At 47.7% G+C, this 17,364-nt stretch overlaps 1 protein-coding gene and 1 long non-coding RNA gene across 6 annotated transcripts in view; one reads left to right on the forward strand and one right to left on the reverse strand.

Annotated features, from left to right (window-relative positions):
• The window catches only part of ATG7 (autophagy related 7), a 617,483-nt gene that overhangs the window by 154,337 nt on the left and 445,782 nt on the right, over positions 1-17,364 (forward strand). The window lies entirely within an intron of this gene.
• The window catches only part of LOC134958276 (uncharacterized), a 210,265-nt gene that overhangs the window by 26,834 nt on the left and 166,067 nt on the right, over positions 1-17,364 (reverse strand). The window lies entirely within an intron of this gene.

Consider the following 17,364-nt stretch of genomic DNA (forward strand, 5'->3'; position numbering starts at 1 on the left):
ATTGTTGAAGATAAGAAGATAAAGGATTCTCCAGATTATATTTTATTACCTGAGGGATGAATTTTTATCAGAGGTGCAAGAAGATACGGAGGCTGATTCTGAGTCAGGCGTAATGTGTCTGTATGATGCTGTGGAAACCTGATTTCTCTTACGCCCTAGAGGTTGCTGGGGTCCACATTAGTATCATGGGGTATAGATGGTTCTCTTGGGAGCCATGGGCACGTTAAGAGTTTAATGGTGTGGGCTGGCTCCTCCCTCTATGCCCCTCCTACCAGACTCAGTTTAGAAAATGTGCCCGGTGGAGCCGGTCACAGCTAGGAGAGCTCCTAGGAGGTTTTTTAGTTATAATTTTTTAAAAGAGTTAGATACAGAGAGGTTGCTGGGACTTAGGGGGGGGGGGGGGGGGGGGGGGGGGAGTAGGATCCAACCCTAGAGGTAAATGGCTCCTATCTCTGCTGACAGGACACTGAGCTCCTGAGGGTGATGATCGCAAGCCCATGAGGCAACCGCTCACTTCCGCAGCACGGCTGCCACCCCCTAACAGAGCCAGAAGATGGAGTGGTGAGTATGACGCCGGTTCCCCGGTAAGCCGGTCACCGGCGGGAATGGCGGCACAAGGATAGGAGCGCAGCTCTGACAGGCTGCGCTCCGGAGGGCTCAGCGGTACTTGTAGTGTGTCGCTTTGAGGGGCGCCCTGGGCCAGCGCAATACCCTACACTGGTCAAGATAGCTTACAAGGTTTGCTGCAGATTTACCTCAGGCCAGTATAATCTCTTAAGTGCGGGAAGACGCACCATTATAGGGGGCGGAGCTTCTTCCTCAGAACGGCTCCAGCACTCACCAGTGCCATTTTCTGCTGCGGGGTACACGGCTCCACAAGGATGGACAATGGGGTGTAGAGTAGGATCAAAAGCTTTGACTGTTCCCAAGATGCATAGCGCCGCCTCCTCTATAACCCCGCCTCCCTGCACAGGAGCTCAGTTTTGTAGTTGGTGCCGCAGATAGCAGGCACATAACAGAGGGGCTGCTCCAGGCAGCCCTAAGAAGAGCTTTTTTATGAAGAAAAGTGAAGACTTCAAGGGCTGCAGCAGTGTGTAGATGTCGGGAGACATTCACTGCTGCAGCTCCATCACTCCCCAGCGGCGCTGTACACTCCTGCGCCCTGGTTGCCGGGTAACTACAGCGGGAGGCTCCGGTTTTCTTCTGGTCAGGCACACACGACAGGGGCTCTCCGGGATCGCGTGGCTGCGCTTCGGGAGGTGGTGAGTGGGTCCCGCTCGCGGGACCCGTGCTGTATCGCGATCTGGCGCGGCTGGTGGGAGACGGGCCGCGCGCGCTGGCGGTGGACATTGTGGCAGTACAGGCGATCCCACTAGATCACCAGGGCATGGGTGCAGGTCAGGTTTTCTCTTTAAAGCTTTTTATTTGTAGCCCGCAGTACCAGGTGGTTTTGCCAGCAGAGGGGATAAGGCTTAGATCTGGAGCCCCTCCCCAGGGCGCCATTTCCAGTAAATGTTCCCGCCCTGGAGCTGCATATCTGTCTCTCCCTCACTCCCTGTCAGTGTTTTGAGCGCCATTTCTCTCAGCTACACTGTTCCTGGGACTGCTTGGGCAAATCCTCCTTTGTAAAGCCGCCTGGTAGTCAGCGCTGTGACTTTACAAGACACTTAAGTATTCTACATGTCATTTAGACAGTGATAGTTAAGAGAGTGCATTTAGTCAGGGTTCTCTGGTACAAGTACCCTGTGATATACATCTAGTTCTTACTGTGCAGTGTTAGATCTATTGACTACATAGCTATATATATAAGCTAGTCCAGTGCAGTATTATTGTTGGTAATAACCTCTGCATTGTATAACTGTGACTATATGTGTGTGTGCATTAGCTTGCTGGGTGATTTCCATTTCGTGTCTCTCACTCGCCTTGCTAACCCTATATTCTATAACCTGAGGGGGCTTGCTGCGTCAGGTTTATAATAATATAGGATATTCACAAGATATACTCTAATACGTATTTTTCTCTGTGATTTTAGTCACCATATCTCTCCTATATCTCTGCTTGTGCTGACTACACTGCGCAGGGGTTTGGGCAAGAGGTATTGTGCTGCTGACAATTGTACTGTGTTACTTGATTTGCAAGTTATATCATGTCTGCTTCTGAAGGTAACGGTTCTGGGGCTGAACACAATACCGGTGTTGCTGACGCCACAGATGCCTATGAGGAGAATATAGCAGCTGCGGGCTCTGGTTCTGGGGGCTCCTTTGTTCCCTAGTGGAACTGTGGCAACGGGGGTCCATAATGACCCGCTGTGGACTACTTTCTCCACACTTCTGAATACGCTAGTTACTAAACTAACGCCCCCTATGGGACCTCCTATGCCGGTTCAACCGTATGTGGTCCCCGCGGCTAACCCGCCGTGGGCAGATAACTTGTAACATACATAGTAACATAGTATCTAAGGTTGAAAAAAGACAATTGTCCATAGAGTTCAACCTATTTGTGGTCTCCTATGCACGATTATTTTGTATAAAATTTTGACTGATGCTGATGTCTGCCGTAACGTTTTATCCCTCTTTTTTTTATAATAACCATAGTGCGTGACTATGCCCCGTAACCCTGGATATCCTTATCCATTAGGAATTTATCTAACCCATTCTTAAAGGTGTTGACTGAGTCGGCCATTACAACTCCCTCAGGCAGGGAATTCCAAACACGTATCGTCCTTACCGTAAAAAAGCCTTTACGCCGTATTGTGCGGAATCTCCTCTCCTCTACCCTGAGCGAGTGTCCACGAGTTCTCTGTGTTGATCTAACCAAAAACAGGTCCTGCGCAAGATCTGTATATTGTCCCCTTATATATTTGTAAATGTTGATCATGTCCTCTCTTAATCTCCTCTTTTCCAGTGTAAACATGCCTAGTCTTGCAAGCCTTTCCTCGTATTCCAGCATCTCCATACCCTTAATTAGTTTGGTCGCCCGCCTTTAAACCTTTTCTAGCTCCAGGATATCCTTTTTGTAGTAAGGTGCCCAGAATTGTACAAAGTATTCAAGGTGTGGCCTCACAAGTGATTTATATAACGGGAGTATAATACTCTCGTCCCTAGCATCAATTCCCCGTTTTATGCATGCTAATATCTTATTAGCCTTCTTTGCTGCAGTCCTACTTTATGTACTACTGCTTAGTTTGCTATCTATGAGGACACCTAAGTCCTTTTCCAATACAGAATCCCCTAATTTTACCCCATTTAGCAGGTAGGTGTTATTTTTGTTCTTGTTACCACAGTGCGTTACCTTACACTTGTCTGTATTGAAGCGCATTCTCCATTTCGCTGCCCAAGCTTCTAATTTAACTAAGTCGTTCTGAAGCGCCTCAGCATCCCCCTCCGCATTTATAACTTTACACAATTTGGTATCATCTGCAAAAATTGACACCATGCTCTCTAGACCTTCTGTTAGGTCGTTAATGAAAATATTGAACAATAGCGGTCCTAATACTGAGCCTTGCGGCACACCACTTAGTACTTCAGTCCAAGTTGAAAAAGATCCATCAACCACAACGCGCTGCTCCCTATTATCTAACCAGTTTTTGACCCAAGTGCATATTGTGCTTCCTAGCCCTGATTCTTGTAGCTTGTAGATAAGTCTCATGTGTGGTACAGTGTCGAATGCTTTGGCAAAATCTAAAAAGATTACATCCACCTCTTTACCCTGATCTAGGTTTGCGCTTACTGTTTCATAAAAGCCAAGTAAGTTGATTTGACAGGATCTGTCCTTCATAAACCCATGTTGATTCCTTTTAATGACCTTCTTGACTTCAAGGAACTTCTGAATACTATCTCTTAGAATACCTTCCAATACTTTCCCCACTATAGATGTAAGACTAACTGGTCTATAATTACCTGGTTCAGCTTTACTTCCCTTTTTGAATATAGGCACTACTTCCGCTATACGCCAGTCTTTGGGAACCATACCTGATATTACTGAATCCTTAAAGATCATAAATAGCGGTTTTGCAAGTTCAGAGTGAAGCTCCATTAGAACCCTTGGGTGAATACCATCGGGACCTGGTGACTTATTAATCTTTAAATGTTTTAATCGGTCACAGACTACTTCCTCGCTTAAATAAGTACCTATCAGTGGGATATTCTCATTATTGAGATTATGTGTTAGTCCCTGAATTGGGTCCTCTCTAGTAAATACTGTTGAAAAAAACTCATTTAGTGTGTCCGCTATGTCATTATCTTGTTTGCTTAAGACTCCCAACTTGTCTTTTAAAGGGCCTATACTCTCCTTCTTTAATCTCTTGCTATTAATGTATTTAAATAATTTTTTGGGATACGCTTTGCTTTCCTTTGCTACTAGTTTTTCAGTTTCCTCTTTAGCCGCTCTTATTTACTTTTTGCATATTTTGTTACATTCCTTATAGTGCTGAAATGACTCTGCTTCCCCGTTAGATTTGTATTTTTTAAATGCTCGCCTTTTCTTGCCCATAAGTTCCTTTATCTTTTTGTTAAGCCACATCGGTTTATGATTTTTATTCCTTTTTTTGCTGCTCGTAGGAATAAATTTGAGTGTATTTTTAGCTAGCAGAAATTTTAGTACCTCCCATTTCTCCGTGGTATTTTTTCCTAAAAACAAACCTTCCCATTCAATATCCCTGAAAAATACCCTCATCTTTTCAAAATTCGCTTTGCTAAAGTTTAGAGTCCTAGTTGAGCCAGTATAGGGCTGTTTATGAAAACTGATATTGAATGTGACCATATTGTGGTCGCTGTTTCCTATGGGTTCCCCTACTATAATACCTGATACCAAATCCCATTGTTTGTTAATACCAGGTCTAAGATTGCATTGTACCTAGTTAGTTCCTCAATTAGTTGAACTAAGTAGTTATCATTAAGTGTGTTTAAAAACATATTGCCCCTAGCAGTATCACATGAATCGTTTTTCCAGTTTATCTCTGGATAGTTAAAATCTCCCATCACTACTATGTCTCCTACTCCTGCTGCTCTTTCAATTTGCTTTAGTAACAATTCCTCATCAGATACGTTGATACCAGGCGGCCTATAGCATACACCCAATACTAACTTTTTTATTCCTTTTTCCCCGCGTGCAATTTCTACCCATAATGTCTCGACAGTGTCTCCATTCCCATCCTGAATATCTTCCCGTATATCAGGTTTTAAAAACGGCTTTACGTAAAGACACACCCCTCCACCCTTTTTATTTAGTCTGTCTCTCCTAAACAGTGTATAGCCCTCTAGATTGACTGTCCAATCATGAGATTCGTCCCACCAAGTTTCAGTAATGCCTATAATATCATACTGTTTGCTTGCTGCAAGTATTTCTAGTTCACCCTTTTTACCAGTAATGCTTCTAGCGTTTACATACATACAACTAAGATAAGTATTTTCCCTTGCGTTAGGGACATCTTTCACCTTATGTAGCAATGATGACCTGTAATCGTCATTGGTTAGTGCTTTGGTTAAATCACTTTTAGTACCCATGTTAGTAACCTTACCGCTTGCTCTTACCCTCCCCCCAACTTCTCCCCCATTTCATTTACTACCGCCATCCCCACTATTCTCACTGCATGACCCGTAGTTTCTAGCTAAACCCTCCCCCCAGGCTCCTAGTTTAAAATCTCCTCCAACCTTCTAACCATCCTTCCCCCCCAGTCAGGCGCAATCCGTAACAACAAAAGAGATGGCGCCTGACTGAGAAGTCCGCCCAGTGTTCCAGGAACACAAACCCCTCTTTCCTGCACCAATCCCTAAGCCACACATTTACCTCCCTAATCTCCCTCTGCCTCCCTGGACTAGCGCGTGGCATGGGTAATAATTCCGAGAATATTACCTTACATGTACTTGCCTTAAGTTTCTTTCCTAAGTCCCTACAGTCTTTCTTAAGGACATCCCACCTTCCGCTAACTTTGTCATTGGTGCCAACGTGCACCAAGACCGCTGAGTCTTTCCCAGCCCCTCCCAACAATCTACCCGGTCCGCGATGTGCCGTACACGAGCACCCGGGAGAGAACAGACTATAGGGCGATCACGGTCCCAATACCAGATTGCCCTATCTGCCTTCCTGATGATAGAATCCCCTACCACCACCATCTGACAAGCCCTTACAATGAGCACTATCTTTTATCCCAACCGTGCCAGAGGGACCGCTCCTCTGGATGCTAGAGGGAGCAGTCTCCTCCGGCACCGTCATTTCTTCACTTTCATCCTCCGATTCCTTGTCCAGTCGGGCAAATTTGTTCGGGTTTGATAGTTCGGAGATGTCAAGCTTCCCCCTCTTTTTCTTCCTTCTAAATGTGACCCAGCTGGCTACCTGATCATCATCCTCTTCTACCAGTGACCCCTCCCGCAACTCTTCCACCGTTCTGTCTAAACTTCGCTCGAAATTGTGAATCTCCCTCAGTCGCGTAACGGTTTGCTCTAGATCAGTTACCTGGGCTTCCAGGGCAACTGTTCGCACACACCTCGTGCAGATGTAATCACACTGGGCCGGTAGCTCCAGGTGTGCATACATCTTGCACGACATGCACTGAGTGAGGTCCCCAATCACAGCCCCTCCCATATTGTTTGTAAGGTCTAACTCCCTGTTACTCTCAAAGAAAAAGCAGCAAAAAGAAAAAGTAGAAGACAAACAATCTCACTTATACAATAATTAAGCTGGCTTATACTTATCTATCTTTGTGCGGTTCTTGGTCCTTCACTTTTATGCAGCCGTAGAACTCTCTCCTGCACCGATACTACACTTAGCAGTTGCAGTTGTTCCAGCTCACTGCACCTCCTTTTCACTCGGCTTCCAGCTCCTGCTAAAAAAAAAAAATTCCCCACGCACAATCACAGCCCCTCTGCTACTCCAAGAAAGAGACCCTCTCACTCACTCACAAGGTCAGCCCCTTGCAGCCTCACCAGATGTTTAATGGTACTGCAAATATGTGTGTTCCTGATTGTGTATTGTAAAACTCACCTTTTTCTGTATTCTAACTCACCTTTTGCTGTTACCAACTCACATGCATTTACAAATCCAAGCAGCACTTTAAAATACAAGCCCTTACAATGAGCAAGCTCCAATGAGTCTAATCACTGATTATATAGGCTCAGCCAGCTGCTTTAGTCAGCCCCTCCTCCTCCTGATTACTCACACCTGATTCAACCCCCTCCCTCTGGCTTTCTCCTCACACTTTTTCTTTTTTTTTTTTCTCCCCCAAAAAAAGCCATTACAGATACAAACAAAAAAACAGTATAGATACAAACAATCAGATTCAGATTAACTTTCTCTCACAATATTACTATCCCTATATGGATAGACAGAGAATAATCAGAACTCACCTTTTGCTGTTACCAACTCACATGCACTTACAAATCCAAGCAGCACTTTAAAATACAAGCCCTTACAATGAGCAAGCTCCAATGAGTCTAATCACTGATTATATAGGCACAGCCAGCTGATTAGTCAGCCCCTCCTCCGCCTGATTACTCACACCTGATTCAACCCCCTCCCTCTGGCTTTCTCCTCACACTTTTTATTTTTCCCCTCCCAAAAAAAAGCCAGTACAGATAAAAACAAAAAAAAACAGTATAGATGCAAACAATCAGATTCAGATCAACCTTCTCTCACAATATTACTATCCCTATATGGATAGACAGAGAATAATCAGAACTCACCTTTTGCTGTTACCATCTCACATACACTTGCACTTACACAATTGAAGAAATTGAACCAGTCCTTGACTACTAAATAGTCTGACCCTCGCTCGCCTAAGACCAAGGGGTCCTCTAAGCGAGCTCTTACCTCCTCACAATCCACTGCTGTCACTGACACCTCGTCTGATGAAGATGGTGCTTACACTGACCCCACAGATTGATACAGATACTGCTGATGGGGAGGGTAGTTCGCATGTGGATGTTCCTGATCTTTTGGAGGCCATTAAGTTGATTCTACAGATTACGGATGATCCCGAGCCATCCGTCCCTCCTAAGAAACCAGATAAGTTCAAGCGTCAGAAGTTGGTTAAACAAGTTTTACCTCATTCTGACCACCTAGTGGATATACGTCAGGAATCCTGGGGAAACCCAGGGAAGAAGTTTGTGCCTCAAAAGAAGATGCTGGCTCCGCTATCCCTTCGCGCCAGAGCTGTCTAAAAATTGGGAAACGCCTCCTCCAGTGGACTCGCATGTGGCTAGGATGGGGGTCTCCTCAGCTCTACCTGTCACTACCGTCACGTCTCTAAAAGAGCCTAGGGATAAACGTGTGGAGGGTTGTCTGAAAGCGATTTACACCCTCACGGGTGCTGCACAAAGGCCCACTGTTGCAGCAACATGGACTGCAGAGGCTATTGAAGCATGGGCCCTAGAGTTGGAAGCTGAAATCTCTTCTGACCATGCTAGACAATGCTTGTCATATATTGTCACAGCTTCTCACTATATTAAAGAGGCGGCTTCTGATGCCGGTATTCTAGCAGCCAAGGCCTCTACTACGTCAGTCCTGGCTCGCCGGATATTGTGTCTGAGATCCTGGTCTGTGGATCTGGACTCTAGAAAAACCCTGGAGGTACTCCCTTTCAAGGGAGATATTCTGTTTGGGGAGGACTTAAATAAGATAGTGGCTGACTTGGCTACTGCCAAAACTGCCTGTCTGCCAAGTACCGCTCCTTCTGTGTTGAAGGCTAAAGGTACTTCCTTTCGTCCTTCAGGTAAAGCAAAAGGTCAGGCGTACCACAAGGAGGCCCGCACTTCCAAACCTGGTAAGCCAAAGCCCAAAAGAGCCTGGGCTGCCCGTCAGCCAGCTGCCAAGACCGATAAGCCTGCCTCATGACGGGGCGGGCCTCCCCCTGGGCGATCCCAGGGTGGGGGGCCGGCTTCTAGAGTATACACAGGAATGGTTGAAGACCACTTCAGATGCCTGGGTACGGGACGTCGTCACTCGAGGTTACGCCATAGCCTTCAAAAACCGTCCCCCTCATCGATTTTGCCTGACAGACGTCCCTTTGGACCAGACAAAGGCAAAAACTCTACATTCAGTGGTACAGACCCTCCTGGACATGAGTGGTAGTACAGGTGCCTCTTGCGCAGAGAGGCCGGGGGTACTATTCTCCGCTGTTTCTAGTCCCGAAACCGAATGGGTCCTCCCGGCCCATTCTCAACCTCAAGGCATTGAACAAGCTTGTGAAAGTCTCCAAGTTCCGTATGGAAACACTTCGCTCTATAGTTCTGGCCTTGGAACCTGGGGATTATATGGTTTCCCTGGACATACAGGATGCTTACCTGCATATTCCTATAGCAGTGTCGCATCAGCAATACCTGAGGTTTGCGATTGGCAACCTCCATTACCAGTTTCGGGCGTTACCTTTTGGTTTAACTACGGCTCTGCGAGTCTTCACCAAGGTTATGGCGGTGATGACGGTGGTACTCCTCCGTCAAGGGGTCAGGATCCTACCGTATCTGGACGACTTGTTGATCCTGGCAAATTCCCCAGAACTTCTCCTGCGTCATCTGGATATGACTGTCCGGTTTCTGCAAGCCCACGGGTGGCTCATCAACTGGAAGAAATCCTCCCTGGTCTCTGCTCAGAGCATGGTGCACCTGGGAGCGCTATTGGACACTCACAACCAGCGGTTGTTCTTGTCTCAGGAGAAAGTCCTGAAGCTTCAGGACAGGATTCGTTGCTTCCTTTCTCGTCCGCAAGTGTCGATACATTCGGCGATGCAGGTGCTGGGCCTCATGGTGTCAGCATTTGACATGGTGGAGTATGCTCAATTCCATTCTCGCCCCCTCCAGAGGCTGATTCTGGCCAAGTGGGACGGCCTGCCTCACTGGATCAGGTCTCACATGATCTCATTGACTCCGGAGGTCCATCTGTCGCTGCATTGGTGGCTCCAGGACCAACGATGTGCAGGGGCCGTCCCGTCTAGATATCCGACTGGGTCCTGTTGACGACAGATGCCAGTCTGAGGGGTTGGGGTGCGGTGTTGGAGCAACACTCCCTTCAGGGTCGGTGGACCAAGGAGGAGTCTCTCCTCTCGATCAACATTCTGGAATTGCGGGCGATCTTCAACACGTTGAACCTGGTCCAGCATTTCATTCAGAACCGTCCTGTTCAAGTACAGTCGGAAAACGGCACCACAGTGGCTTACATAAATCATCAAGGCGGCACTCAAAGCCGTTTGGCAATGAAGGAAGTCTCACGGATTCTGCAATGGGCGGAACACCATCTACCGGCCATATCGGCAATATTCATTCCAGGAGTCCTGAATTGGGAAGCAGACTTTCTCAGTCATCAGGACGTATACGCCGGAGAGTGGGTCCTCTATCCAGAAGTGTTTCAACTCCTAGTGGAAAGGTGGGGCCTTTCAGACGTGGATCTGATGGCGTCTCGACACAATCACAAGGTTCTGATCTTCGGAGCAAGGACAAGGGATCCTCAAGCAGCATTCGTGGATGCGCTGGCGGTGCCGTGGAGGTTTTGGCTGCCGTACGTGTTCCCTCCGGTGTCACTCCTGCACAGGGTAAATCGGAAGTTCAAGCAGGAAAAAGGAATCCTGCTTCTCATAGCTCCAGCGTGGCTCAGACGGCATTGGTTCTCAGACCTGCAGGGCCTATCGTCAGAGCATCCAATCCTACTTCCACAACGCCCAGACCTCCTCGTTCAGGGCCCCTGTGTCTACCAGGACCTAGCCCGGCTGTCTTTGATGGCGTGGCTCTAGAAGCTTCCGTCTTGAAGGCTAAAGGGTTTTCTGAGGTGGTCATTCAAACTATGTTGCGGGCCCGGAAACCGGCTTTTGCTCGGATTTGCTATAGGGTCTGGCATTCTTACTTTGTTTGGTGCGCATCTAACAATTATGACACTTCCAAGTTTAGTACAGCCAAGTTGTTGGCTTTTTTTTTAGCAGGGCCTGGCCTTAGGCCTACATCTGGCCTCCCTCAAGGTTCAAATTTCTGCCTTGTCGGTGTGGTTTCAGAGAAAAATTGCGACCTTACCTGATGTGCATACCTTTACTCAGGGTGTATTGCGTATCCAACCTCCCTATGTCCCGCCTGTGGTTACTTGGGACTTGTCGGTGGTTTTGGAGGCATTACAAGAGTCTCCGTTTGAACCTCTTGGTTCAGCTGATCTTAAGTGGCTTTCCCTTAAAGTGGTGTTTCTGCTGGCTATTGCTTCAGCTAGAAGAGCGTTGGTTTTGGGTGCCTTGTCTAGTAGTTCCCCATATCCGATATTTCACCGTGACCGGGCGGTTCTTAGGACTCGTCCCGGTTATTTGCCTAAGGTGGTTTCTTCGTTCCATCTTAATCAGGAAATAGTGGTTCCGGCCCTTGTTTCTCCTGATCTCTCTCCCAAAGAGCGGTCTTTGGATGTGGTACGGGCTCTCCGTATCTATGTGAAGAGAACTGCTTCTATTAGGAAATCTGATTCTATGTTCTGTTTTGGGTTTCACAAATGGGGCAGGCCTGCTCACAAGCAGACTTTGGCCAGATGGATTAGAATGGTGATTGCACATGCTTATGTGAGGGCTGGTCTGTCAGCTCCTGCTCACATCACGACCCATTCTACTCGGTCAGTTGGACCTTCTTGGGCGGCCCGCCGTGGTGCGACCCTTGAACAATTGTGCAAGGCGGCTACGTGGTCCTCAGGGAACACGTTCATAAGGTTCTATGCCTTCGATACTGCCGCTTCCCAGGATGCTTCCTTTGGACGCCGGGTTCTTGTGCCCGCTACAGTGCGTCCCCTCCCATAAGGAACTGCTTTAGGACATCCCCATTGTCCATCCTTGTGGAGCCCAGTGTACCCCGCAACAGAAAATGAGTTTTATGGTAAGAACTTACCTTTGTTAAAACTCTTTCTGCAAGGTACACTGGGCTCCACAAGGCGCCCACCCTGACGCACTTAGCTTCTTTGGGTTGGTATGGCATTAGCCGCTGACACTTCTCCTGTCGTGAGAATGTGGTGTTTGTGGCTACTAACTGTTGTCGTCTCTTTTTCTGCTACTGCATTGGGCTGGTTAACTAAAAACTGAGCTCCTGTGCAGGAAGGCGGGGTTATAGAGGAGGCGGCGCTATGCATCTTGGGAACAGTCAAAGCTTTTGAGCCTGTTGGTGCCTCGGATCAAGATCCTACTCTACACCCCATTGTCCATCCTTGTGGAGCCCAGTGTACCTCGCAGAAAGAGTTTTAACAAAGGTAAGTTCTTACCATAAAACTCGTTTTCTCCCTGCAGATCACAGCAACAGAATGCTGAAAGGGAGCGCTGCCCTTCACATAACTCCAGCTATCCTCTGCGGTACCAGGGTGTTATAGACAAGTGGGGGGAGAGTGAGATATTAACTGTTTAATCTATTAAAGTTATTCAGTCAGCGCAGGCTGTTTACTGTATAAACTGCTTACTGGGGCGCTGTGTGGTTGGCTCCTTATACTCTGTGTCTCTCTGAAGGTATGTGCGAGCAGAAGAGGAAAAGAACTCTCGTTTTTTGGGGGGCACTCATTGAACAGTATAATTAAAATATAACCTTTAATTAATCTTTAAAATATAATGCCACAAAACAAACTGAACCCAAACATGCACATATATTTTATCAAAACCAATTCATATCCGTATTCTGTGTGAAAAGTATTATGATCACGTGTGAAAGGCGAGTACAATAGATAGCAACAGGTTAGTCCAGACTCAGAGATATCAGAAATGTGTATGTAGCAACAAAAATGTGTCCAGAACCAAAACCTGTGTTGTACACGGATTAGAGGGCGGTATAGCGTATACTAAAGCTGACTAGGTGAGAATAAGTTTTGATCGGGCTGACTAACAGTCCGCACCACAGTGAAATGTAATGGACACCCTAGATAGCAGCCGCCATCCCCCTGTCCTCATACACAGTTCTATGTAGGCTATTGGGTAGTAGGATAATTACCAAAAAGTGTAAATGGGGGTTGGTTAGGTCCTAATTGCTGATGCAGTTGTAACAATAACACCAATTATGGAACTCCCTATACCACACGTAATCTTATACTATCATTTATATATCGTAAATGTTGAGAACACACGGAATATATGTCAGAATAATTTCAGTGTAAATACTGTCAGAATAATCTCAGTGCAAATACTGTGTATCCAGTGCAATACAGATATTCATTAATAGCATAGTAGCTTTCTAGTGAGTCTATCAATCATAATAATCTCACTATTCCACATCAATTACTTCTCACTGAAGAAGCACATGCGAAACAGCTGCCTGGGGCATCAGGCGGACGTCTATCCGTTTTGACAGACGGACGCCGCACTTTCAGTGCAGTACTAGAACCACACACTTCCACACCAGTATTGACAGGTACCTTAGTTCCTTTTCGAGTTACCTATTGCGGGACCGCATGATGAGTGATTTAGTCCTGCAATGCCATTTGGTATCGGGATCAACACCATCATTAGGGTCCTAATTTCTCTGACGTCCTAGTGGATGCTGGGAACTCCGTAAGGACCATGGGGAATAGCGGCTCCGCAGGAGACTGGGCACAACTAAAGAAAGCTTTAGGTCACCTGGTGTGCACTGGCTCCTCCCACTATGACCCTCCTCCAAGCCTCAGTTAGATTTTGTGCCCGGCCGAGGTTGGATGCACACTAGGGGCTCTCCTGAGCCTCTAGAAAGAAAGTATAGAATTAGGTTTTTTATTTTCAGTGAGACCTGCTGGCAACAGGCTCACTGCAGCGAGGGACTAAGGGGAGAAGAAGCGAACTCGCCTGCTTGCAGCCGGATTGGGCTTCTTAGGCTACTGGACACCATTAGCTCCAGAGGGATCGACCGCAGGCCCAGTCCTTGGTGTTCGGTCCCGGAGCCGCGCCGCCGTCCCCCTTACAGAGCCAGAAGCAAGAAGAGGTCCGGAAAATCGGCGGCAGAAGACATCAGTCTTCACCAAGGTAGCGCACAGCACTGCAGCTGTGCGCCATTGCTCCTCATGTACACCTCACACTCCGGTCACTGATGGTGCAGGGCGCTGGGGGGGGGGGGGCGCCCTGAGCAGCAATATTAACACCTTGGCTGGCAAAAATACCACAATATATAGCCCTAGAGGCTATATATGTGGTAAATACCCCTGCCAGAATCCAGAAAAAAGCGGGAGAAAAGTCCGCGAAAAAGGGGCGGAGCTATCTCCCTCAGACACACTGGCGCCATTTTCTCTTCACAGTGCAGCTGGAAGAAAGCTCCCCAGGCTCTCCCCTGTAGTTTTCATGCTCAAAGGGTTAAAAAGAGAGGGGGGGGGCACTAAATTTAGGCGCAATATTATATATACAAGCAGCTATTGGGGAAATTTCACTCAGTTAGTGTTAATCCCCACATTATATAGCGCTCTGGTGTGTGCTGGCATACTCTCTCTCTGTCTCCCCAAAGGGCTTTGTGGGGTCCTGTCCTCAGTCAGAGCATTCCCTGTGTGTGTGCGGTGTGTCGGTACAGCTGTGTCGACATGTTTAATGAGGAGGCTTATATGGTGACGGAGCAGATGCCGATAAATGTGATGTCGCCCCCTGTGGGGCCGACACCAGAGTGGATGGTTAGGTGAAAGGTATTAACCGACAGTGTCAACTCCTTACATAAAAGGGTGGATGACGCAACAGCTGTGGGACAGCCGGCTTCTCAGTCCGCGCCTGCCCAGGCGTCTCAAAGGCCATCAGGGGCTCAAAAAACGCCCGCTCACTCAGATGGCAGACACAGATGTCGACACGGAGTCTGACTCCAGTGTCGACAAGGTTGAGACATATACACAATCCACTAGGAACATCCGTGACTTAATCACGGCAATAAAAAATGTGTTACACATTTCTGACATTAACCCAAGTACCACTAAAAAAAGGGTTTTATGTTTGGGGAGAAAAAGCAGGCAGTGTTTTGTTCCCCCATCAGATGAATGAATGAAGTGTGTGAAAAGCGCGGGTTCCCCCCGATAAGAAACTGGTAATTTCTAAAAAGTTACTGATGGCGTACCCTTTCCCGCCAGAGGATAAGTTACGCTGGGAGATATCCCCTAGGGTGGATAAGGCGCTCACACGGTTGTCAAAAAAGGTGGCGCTGCCGTTTTAGGAACGGCCACTTTGAAGGTACCTGTTGATAAAAAGCAGGAGGCTATCCTGAAGTCTGTATTTACACACTCAGGTACTAGACTGAGACCTGCAGATCGTGCTGCTGCAGCGTGGTCGGTGACCCTGTCACACATGAGAACATATTAAAGACGTCGTCTTATATATGAGGGATGCACAGAGGGATATTTTGCCGGCTGGCATCCAAAATGAATGTAATGACCATTCTGTCAGGAGGGTATTAGAGACCTGTCACTGGACAGGTGATGCTGACTTTAAAAGGCGCATAGAGACTCTGCCTTATAAGGGTGAGGAATTATTTGGGGATGGTCTCTGGGACCTCGTATCCATTACCTCAGGTTTCCTCACAGACTAAGAAAGCACTGTATTATCAGGTACAGTCCTTTCGGCTTCAGAAAAGCAAGCGGGTCAAAGGCGCTTCCTTTCTGTACAGAGACATGGGGAGAGGGAAAAAGCTGCACCAGTCAGCCAGTTCCCAGAATCAAAATTCTTCTCTCGCCTCCTCTGAGTCCACAGCATGACGCGGGGGCTCCACAGGTGTAGCCAGGTACGGTGGGGGGCCGTCTCAAAAATGTCAGCGATCAGTGGGCTCGCTCACAGGTGGATCCCTGTTTCATTCAAGTAGTATTTCAGGGGTACAAGCTGGAATTCGAGATGTCTCCCCCCCGCCGTTTCCTCAAATATGCCTTGCCGACAACTCCCTCAGGCAGGGAGGCTGCGCTAGAGGCAATTAATAAGCTGTATTCCCAGCAGGTAATACTCAAGGTGCCCCTACTTCAACAAGGACGGGGTTACTATTCCACACGGTTTGGGGTACCGAAACCGCATGGTTCGGTGTGACCCATTTTATATTTAAAATCCTTGAACACATACATAAAAAAATTCAAGTTCAAGATGGAATCGCTCAGGGCGGTTATTGCAAGCCTGGACGAGGGGGATTACATGGGATCCCGGGACATCAAGGATGCTTACCTGCATGTCCCCATTTACCATCCTCGCCAGGAGTACCTCAGATTTGTGGTACAGGATTACCATTACCAAGTCCAGACACTGCCGTTTGGACTGTACATGGCACCGAGGGTGTTTACCAAGGTAATGGCCAAAATGATGATACTCCTTCGAAAAAAGGGAGTTTTAATTATCCCGTACTTGGACAATATCCTTATAAGGGCAAGGTCCAAGGAGCAGTTGCTAGTCGGGGTAGCACTATTTTGGAAAGTGCTACAACAGCACGGTTGGATTCTAAACAGTCCAAAGTCACAGCTGGTTCCTACGACACGTCTACTGTTCCTGGGGATGGTTCTGGACACAGAACAGAAATAAGTGTTTCTCCCGGAGGAGAAAGCCAAGGAACTGTCATCTCTAGTCAGAGACCTCCTGAAGCAAAAACAGGTATCGGTGCATCATTGCACGCGAGTCCTGGGAAAAAATGGTAGCTTCCTACGAAGCAATCCCATTCGGCAGGTTCCATGCAAGAGGGCCGCAGGTTCGGCATACAGGACTAGGTCCTAGTGACCATGGATGCCAGCCTTTGAGGCTGGGGGGCAGTCACACAGGGAAAAAACTTCCAGGGACTTTGGTCAAGTCAAGTGACTTCCCTACACATAAATATTCTGGAACTGAGGGCCATTTACAATGCCCTGAGTCAGGCAAGGCCTCTGCTTCAAAACCAGCCGGTACTGATCCAATCAGACAACATCACGGCGGTCGCCTATGTAAACCAACGGGGCGGCACAAGAAGCAGGATGGCGATGGCAGAAGCCACAAGGATTCTCCGATGGGCGGAAAATCATGTGTTAACACTGTCAGCAGTGTTCATTCCCGGAGTGGACGACTGGGAAGCAGATCTTCTCAGCGGACACGACCTCCACCGGGGAGAGTGGGGATTTCATCCAGAAGTCTTCCAAAGGATTGTACACCATTGGGAAAGGCCACAGGTGGACATGATGGCGTCCCGCCTCAACAAAAAGCTATAAAAGATATTGCGCCAGGTCAAAGGACCCTCAGGCGATAGCTGTGGACGCTCTGGTAACACCGTGGGTGTACCAGTCGGTTTATGTGTTCCTCCCTCTGCCTCTCATACAAAAGGTACTGAGAATAATAGGAAGGCGAGGAGTAAGAACGATACTCGTGGTTCCGGATTGGCCAAGAAGAGCTTGGTACCCAGAACTTCAAGAAATTATATCAGAGGACCCATGGCCTCTGCCGCTCAGACAGGACCTGCGGCAGCAGGGGCCCTGTCTGTTCCAAGACTTACCGCGGCTACGTTTTGA

The sequence above is a fragment of the Pseudophryne corroboree genome, chromosome 9 (assembly GCF_028390025.1).
Source record: "Pseudophryne corroboree isolate aPseCor3 chromosome 9, aPseCor3.hap2, whole genome shotgun sequence".
Lineage (NCBI taxonomy): Eukaryota > Metazoa > Chordata > Amphibia > Anura > Myobatrachidae > Pseudophryne > Pseudophryne corroboree.